General features: G+C 43.1%; 1 long non-coding RNA gene across 1 annotated transcript; it reads left to right on the forward strand.

Moving 5' to 3' along the window:
* Positions 1-1196: 1196 nt before the first annotated feature.
* On the forward strand, positions 1197-7222 carry LOC122231267. Its single transcript, XR_006208455.1, has 3 exons — positions 1197-1251; positions 6425-6705; positions 7038-7222. It is a non-coding gene; the product is annotated as an uncharacterized LOC122231267 (long non-coding RNA).
* Positions 7223-7742: the final 520 nt, after the last annotated feature.

The following is a 7742-nucleotide window of genomic DNA, read 5'->3' on the forward strand; positions in this document are numbered from 1 at the left end:
AGCTTTTAGTGTGCAAATTAATTACCCTAATCACAGGGTTTTTTGTATCCATTTTAATGAAATAACTATTTATTTCATTGAATCCTGCGCTTTTCTTTTGCAAATAAGGCACATTTACATGATAAATACATGAAATTTAAAAGGATGACTAAATTAAATTGGGAAAAAAAGACCTTTTTAAATACAATTTTCTTAGGAAAAACAGCTAGATTAATGGGTTGGTTAGCTGACTGGCATCTGTGATTAAATCTTTTTTAATGTACGTCAAATAGAATTTAATGGACCTTGAGAAATGTCTACACAGTCAGTAATATTCAGGGACTGGGGGAGATTCCAGTTGTCTCCTGTCATTTGTTGGTGAGCTCCTGAAGCCTTGGCCTTGGGATTCTGCTTGACACATGGAATTCGCACTTGGAGTCCCTGCTTTATCCCGGGGTTTTCTTCTTTGCTTGAGCGTATCCTCCTCTTTAGAGGAGGGGGGGGTCTTGAACAAGGTAACCAACACATTCGCTCAACAAAAGTGTGCGCCCCAAATCACCATGCTATCAATGAAAGCATGAAAGGAGTTGAACTGGGTCTCATATTTAATCATCTAATTCACATTTGTTGCAAACTGAGCTGGCCTGGGTAACGAGAGAGGGAGAGCGATGGGGGCGGGGGAGGGGTATGGGGAGAAAGGAAAGAGAGAGGCTGCTTAATTCAGAGGAATTTTCAATGAATCTTTCAGAGTCTATGGGTTTTGAAAACTTTATTTATTGTGGGTAAGCTTTGAAGCACATTCAACAGAAGAGAGATTTGAAACACGCTCCGGCTTTTTTTTTTTTTTTTTTTTTTTTTTTTGATAACAGACCCAAAGAACAGAGCATCTTTCTCTGCTAGCTTCCCCCACCCCCCTTGGTGGAGCCACCAGACATGTCTCCCTCTGCCTTTGATTTGGAATGATCAATTACAGCTGTGGCAGCCGGGCAGGTGGCCCCAGGCATCCGGGACAGGAGCCCTCTCCCCGCACATTAGGATTTACATTTCAATGGTTGCCACCATTTTAAAGATAATTATAACCTTTTCAGATTAATAATTTTCGGTGGCTTCTCTAATATTGTAACAACGTAAATATTAATTTAGCCGGTTTAACGGAAATCTCCCTCGCGCTCCCCTGGCTCCCCCCACCCACCCACCCCCTTCACTACCTCAGAAAATGCAGAACAAAGGGCTTCAACCCCCATCTGTCCGGAGCAGAATGGAGTTGGGGAGGTAGGATGCTGAATCAACACACAGAGATTAAATACCCAGATCCTAACCTGCCCACCACTACCCCCCCCCCCCCCACACACACACCCCCTGATCTTAGCGTTTTGCAGCAACGCAAACACAGCAGGCAGACGGCAGGAGCAAGAGACAATGAAGCGACTTTCTGCCTGGGTAATATTTCTAAAGCCATGATTTGTAAGAAGTGAATTGTTTTTGGTTTTCGCCAACGCAGAAAGTCGACCCGCAAAAGCTGGCAGATGGGATTCACGTTCCTTCAGTCGTATTCCAAGCGTGGCGGGAGATCTCACAAGGATGAAACTGTCTTGATGAACTCAATATTCTTGAAGAGAACAAGGGAAATTGCCCACAAAAGATATTGAGACTATAAAGGGGCTTATATTTCACTGTTACGGCAAACTTCTTTTCTGCTTATTATCATTCCAACACTTTATGTCCCATCAGCTGATGCAGCTGGGAAAAACATCGCATTGCACAAACAGATGTAAGACTCACTCAGATTGCCTGACCATGCTCCGCGGACCGTGATCTATTTTTTGCCGCCCCACAAGTATTTGAGCATGTTAGAGGCACCAGGACAGGATTTTTTTTTTTCTTTCTTTCTTTTTACCTTCATTAGGTTGCTACAAGTATCCTGTTTAGGGCCGGTTGCCTCACATCACTCAGAATCATTCCAATAATTTAAATCAGGCAAATAAACCCAAGCAACATGTCTCCCACCTCCAGAGATAAAGAAGAGGAACCGAGGGGGGTGGGAGGGAGGGGAGGGTGGGCGATGGGCATCGAGGAGGGCACCTGTGGGGATAAGCACTGGGTGTTGTATGGAAACCAACTGGACAATCAATTTCATCTTAAAAAAAAAAAAGAGGAACCGCGTATATGAAGAAAATTGGTAATGGTGCTGGTCAGATGTTGCGGGCACCGCATTCAGCTGCTCCCCTTGATAAAGTGCACAGCCACAATAATTGCTCTGAGATCTCTTTACGGACAAGACCTTTATTTCCTAGGCACCAAAGCCACGGGATTGAGCATTGCTTGAAAGTGACTTGGGGAATAAAAGTGCTCATGAAATATGCATGACTAACACATAGGCCTGCCAGGGGAACTTAGTGTATTATGTATGACCCTTCTGTAATTGTAAGGAAATGATATTCATTTAAGTGGATGTTTATCACAGTTAAAGGTGCACCTAATGAAACAAAGGTCGTAAGCCTAAAAACATAAGGTTATAACCCCTTTATTGTACCGTTTCTCTCTCTGTTTGAAAAGAGCTGGCCTTTATGAACAGCCGTTTTTTTTCCTAACACCTGTGTGCTCTGTTTATGCAGCCTTAAAGAGTTCCTGTCACCCATATTTAAATGCCAAAAGGACTATTACATTAAATGTTCTTCTAATATTATATCCACACATCTGGGACATATCAGACAGCAGGCTGCAATATATATCAATTCAGGCTAGAGTTTTTAGCTACTGACATTTGCTTGGCTGAGAGCATTTCTCCCCCCACCGCTTCTCTCTATGGGAAATGGCTACCAGTACGCTCAGGCAAGAACTGGGCTTTTATTCCGAGATCAGCACTGAGGCCAACCTCCAGGACTAGCCCTGGGTCTGATGCCAAGCTACAAAAGGCCACAGTTCAGAGCAGACAGATGGCAGGACTCTCAGGAGTAAAACTCCCCAGACTGGAATCCAGCTCCGGTCCCCATGAGTCCTGTGACCTTGGGCAAGTGACTTCACTGCTCTGTGCTTCTGAACAAATTGTCGTCTATAAAATGAGACCCATCGCCCATTGTGACCTCGCAGGATAAATGAGTTAATATTTCAAAAGCACTTAGAATAGTTGCTGGCGTGTAGTTAAGTCCTATGTGTTTGTTAAGTAGATAAGAGGGACAGTTGACAAAGTCGGTTTGTTCTGCTGTTTCCTCCCCCCAGACTGGCATTTTCTTTTACACCTAATTCACTTCCTCAAGCCCATGTTCACCTTTAGGTTTTGGATGGCCGTACCACACCTCAGCTGTCGAAGCTTCTAGCCGAGGCCAACTGTGTGCAATGGCAGGCCTTCGTGAGGGTGGCAATGAGCCATTTGGTGGCGGTTCACCAGCTTATAAACCATAAGCACCTTTGGACTTTACCAGTCTCACAGACATTTGGCGGGGAAGTGCAGAGAGCACTGGAGAGCAGGTGAAAAAAAACAAAATCACTCTAGAAAAACATGCAGTGGAGAAAACCCCAAGAGTCTTCATGAGCCAGATCCAAATTAATAATGACTCTCCAAATTACCTTAATGTCATCTTGTTTTGCTTCAGGTTGTGAGGCACAAAAAGAAGAAAAAACAGAGATGTCACCTTATGTGAGGAAGCATGCATTAACTCGAAAGACTTTTATGGGTTTCGTGACGCTTTCATTATTTCCTTCTGATCTCAAAGTGGCCATTTGTGATGGACAGGGCAGTGCTCACCACGCCTGCAAGGTTTCCCTAGTTTGCAATCCCCTGACTTCCCCTTCCAAGATGTAACTTCTTACGATGACTAAAGTGGTCTGACCTAAGATTAAATAGAAACCATCAAGTCCATGAGTATAGGATTTTTACATGGGCCAATAGAAGATAGTTGTAAAATAATAATAATAATAATAATAATAATCTGATAAATAAAATAATAAAAATGGTTTTCTGAGATTTTAGAGAAAAATTGCTGTCATCCGACCGCAAATAGCAAAAGGGTTCTGGAACTGGGCTATGTTTGAACCCCGGTGCTAGGCCTTACTTTGTGACCTAGGGGAAGTTACTCAACCTCTCTGTAAGTGGGCTAAGCAGGCCTCAGTTTCATCTCCTAAACAGGGATAATAGTAAAACCAGGCCGTCGGGGTGGTGTGCCTTATACGCAAGAGAATGTCTATGAGGATCTGGAGTATAAGAACTCTGTTATTGTAAGTGACTGTAGTAGTATTATTTTTAGAATGCAACCAGCGTTTACGAAGTTTTTGGCATCATCATACCATTGCCAGTGTTTTACGCACAGAGGGATTTGCTCACAACACCAGACGTGGTATCTAAATATGCCCACAAACTCTGTGACATTCCTACCTTTAAGCAGGAAAACATCTTTCTCTTCCCCGTGACTGCACCAGTGACTCACTTCTAATGATTGGAACGTAATTGAATTGATGGCAGGTGAATTCCAAAGCCAGCTCATAAAAGCCACTTCCATTCCTGCCATGTTCGCCCTCGGATTACTAGCTCCGGGAGGAGGTGCAGTGAGGATATTCAACCCCATGGAGAGCAGTGTAATGGGGAGCCCATGAGACTGAGCCATCTTGGAGGAAGGATGCCCTTCAGCTCTTAGGTGGTTTCAAACCTCAAGACTTGGAGTCTTCCAGACGAGGCCCGGGCATGTGGAGCAGACAGAAGCCATCCCTGCCATGCCTTGTCTGAATTCCCAACCCAATGGAAACCAGAAGAAATGATTATTGTGGTTTGGGGGTCATCTGTTACCCAGTGATAGAGAACTAATACAGCATGCTTCAATATAACGAGGGAAGTTCCACTTGTTAGGCTGAGGAAGTGTTTATAGAGATGGGGAGCAGAGCAGTGTGGTAAATGAGGTCAGGCAGAGCCTACAAGGTACATTAGCCAACTGGTTTTTATATCTCAGAATATATTACTTTGCTTTTACGTACCTATAACACGGGAATCTTTTGTTCAGAGGTAAATAATCCTATCCAATGTGTAGTTCTTATTTCTATGATAACCAACCCCCCCCCCAAAAAAAAAAGCCCCAAAGGCCAGTCGGCCTGGGACTCTTTTTGCAATAAAATTCCCATGTCCCAAGAAATCTCTCAGTTCTGGGTCAACCAAGGTCACTGGCCCCTACTTGTATCTTAGATTGAATGATTACCAATATCTCACCTGAGCTAGTCATAGGCATATAAGGGGTTCCCCATAGAAATTTTTGTGTGTTTAGAGTAAAGGAGATGCATCCCCAACAGCCCCCATCTTGCCATATTCCTCCATATTTCTCCGTATTTCCAAACAATCCCTGAGTCCTTCTGTTGGGGAAGAATAGGTGGGAAAGGAAGATATCACTGGTCTCAGCTCACAACCCCTGAATGTGTCACGGGCTCTAGAGATGCAGGGTAGACAGTGTTGGTGGTTGTTGGCAGATGAGAAGGTGCCACAGGAGCTAAAGCGGGGTTCTAGGAGAGTTCTGTGGCACTTAGCTCAAACTCTATTAACAGAACACGGAAGAAAATGCTCAGAATCAATTTCCTTCCCCTCTGCCCTTCAGTTATTGTCTGCTTTGTTTTGTGATAAGGGATGTTATTTTTTTTTTATTTAATCAGAACTTTAAATCTGGAAAAGATGAAAAAAATGTATTACTTAAAAGTAGACCCCAGAACCAAAGACTGAGCTGCAGCCCTACCCTTTTCCCTGCCTTGTCAATAACCAAAAATAGCACAGAAGCACAGATACTTCTTGCAAAAGTGTCATGTAAGCAGAGGAGAACCAGACAGAGTGCTTATTGTTCAGAGTCTATGATGCAGAGACTAGCCACACCCAGATTAACAAATTTCATCTACTTAATTCCATGGTGGACACAGAAGAACAGCTTTACTCTAAAATATTTGTTCAAATGGAATTTCACCTGGGTTATGAACATGGAAATTTACAGGCAAATTAAGTGTCAGTAAAGGAAATGTTAGCTTCCATAAATGAATGACATTTCCACCAAGCAATACGTGCATCAATCACAAATTGTTCTTATCCATTTGTTAATGCATTTTTTTCTCTGTGTCAGAAAGTCTATTCTCTAACTTTAGAAGTAACAAGAAGTAACAATAATAGTCATATGTAACAGTTAGTGAGCAGTTATTGCCTGACAAGTAAGCAAGAGCTAAACACCCACTCACTGGATTTGTGCAACAAGCTTAATGAGGCAGAGGCTACCAGGTCCCTATTTTATAGATAAGGAAACTGAGGCACAGCGTGGCAGAATACCATCTCCAAAGTCACATCGCAAGTAGGTTCATAGTCCACACATGGGCTCTTTCTTTCTTTGATTAAATCAGTCTCTCAGTTTTATTCATGCAAATCTGCCCCTCCTCCCTCAAGGAGAGTTAATTAACAAGTTAAAGTGCCTTGAACTCTCTCTTGGAACAGGGAGCCTGGACTAAGAAGCAAAGATGAAGGGAGGGTGAGAAGCTGAAGAAATCCAAGGCAAATGCTGAAAGCAGGAAGGTGAACCTTAAAGAGACAGGACAAAGTAATGGAGAAAGACAAGGGGAAGAGAGAAGAGAGGAGAACGAAGGAAAGGAAGTCTGGCAGGGTCCAAGTGGAGAAAACGTATACACAAGCAAGCGTTCCCAGAGCAGATGTCCCCACTATTCCATACCTAGTAACTGATTCAAGTCTCAAATAAGGTCATGATTGAAGACTTTATAGTAAGATTTTTTTCCTTTAAAAAATTCATTGAAGGTTGGCGGGGGTGGGGGGGGGTTCCTGGGTGACTCAGTCAGCTGAGCAACCCAGTTCTCATTTCGGCTCAGGTCATGATCCCAGAGTTGTGGGATCAAGCCCTGGATTGGGCTCTGGGCTGAACACGAGCCTGCTTGGGATTCTCTCTCCCTCTCTCCATCTGCCCCACTCACTCCTGTATGCGCTCTCTCTCTCAAAACAAAAAAAAAAAAAAAAAAAAGTCATTAAAGGTAAAAGGGGAGGGTGTATAATTTGCACCAGAAGAAAAAAATTTTCCTGTTCCACGATTTTGTCTGAGGCAGGTCAAGCTTCTCCCAGCAGAAGGCAAGCCACAGGAAACAAGGAACGTCTACAAAGCACACAGCAACGCAGGGAGAGGCAGAAGGTATATTCCTGAGAAGATTCTACCAAAGTCATGGCTTTCCAAATAAATTTCAAGGAAATGTATTGGCATTACAGTTGTTAAGATAACGATGAAAATAAACAGTGGTTTTCAACTCTGGTGATATCTTAGAATCTCTCTGGGGAGCCTACCCCTCATCCCCCCACCTCCAGTCTAATTATGGCAGAATTCTTAAAGGGGGGGCAGAGTGTGGGGGAGGAGGGAGAGCCGGCTGGCCATTAGAATTTATCAACAATTCTCTAAGATAAGCCACTCCAAGAAATTCCAGGTTAAAGAATCAGCAGCAAGTTATTTGTGGATATCAACAAACTGATTCTAAAGTTTATAAGGAAAGGCAAACACCCAGAATAGGCAATAAAATAGTGAAGGAAAAGATCAAAGTTGGAGGAACGACATCACCTGATTTTAAGACTTACTGTAAAGTTACAATAATCAAGATAGTTGCCTGGGAAAACCCAGAGAACCTGCAGGGAGACCCCTGTGAATACAGTTAACTGATCTTTGATAAAGGGGCAAAGGCAATATAATGGAGGAAAGATAATCTTTTCAACAAATGATGATGGGACAACTGGACATCCACATGTCAAAAAAAAAAAAAAA

This window comes from Panthera tigris, chromosome A1 (assembly GCF_018350195.1).
Source record: "Panthera tigris isolate Pti1 chromosome A1, P.tigris_Pti1_mat1.1, whole genome shotgun sequence".
Classification (NCBI taxonomy): Eukaryota; Metazoa; Chordata; class Mammalia; order Carnivora; family Felidae; genus Panthera; species Panthera tigris.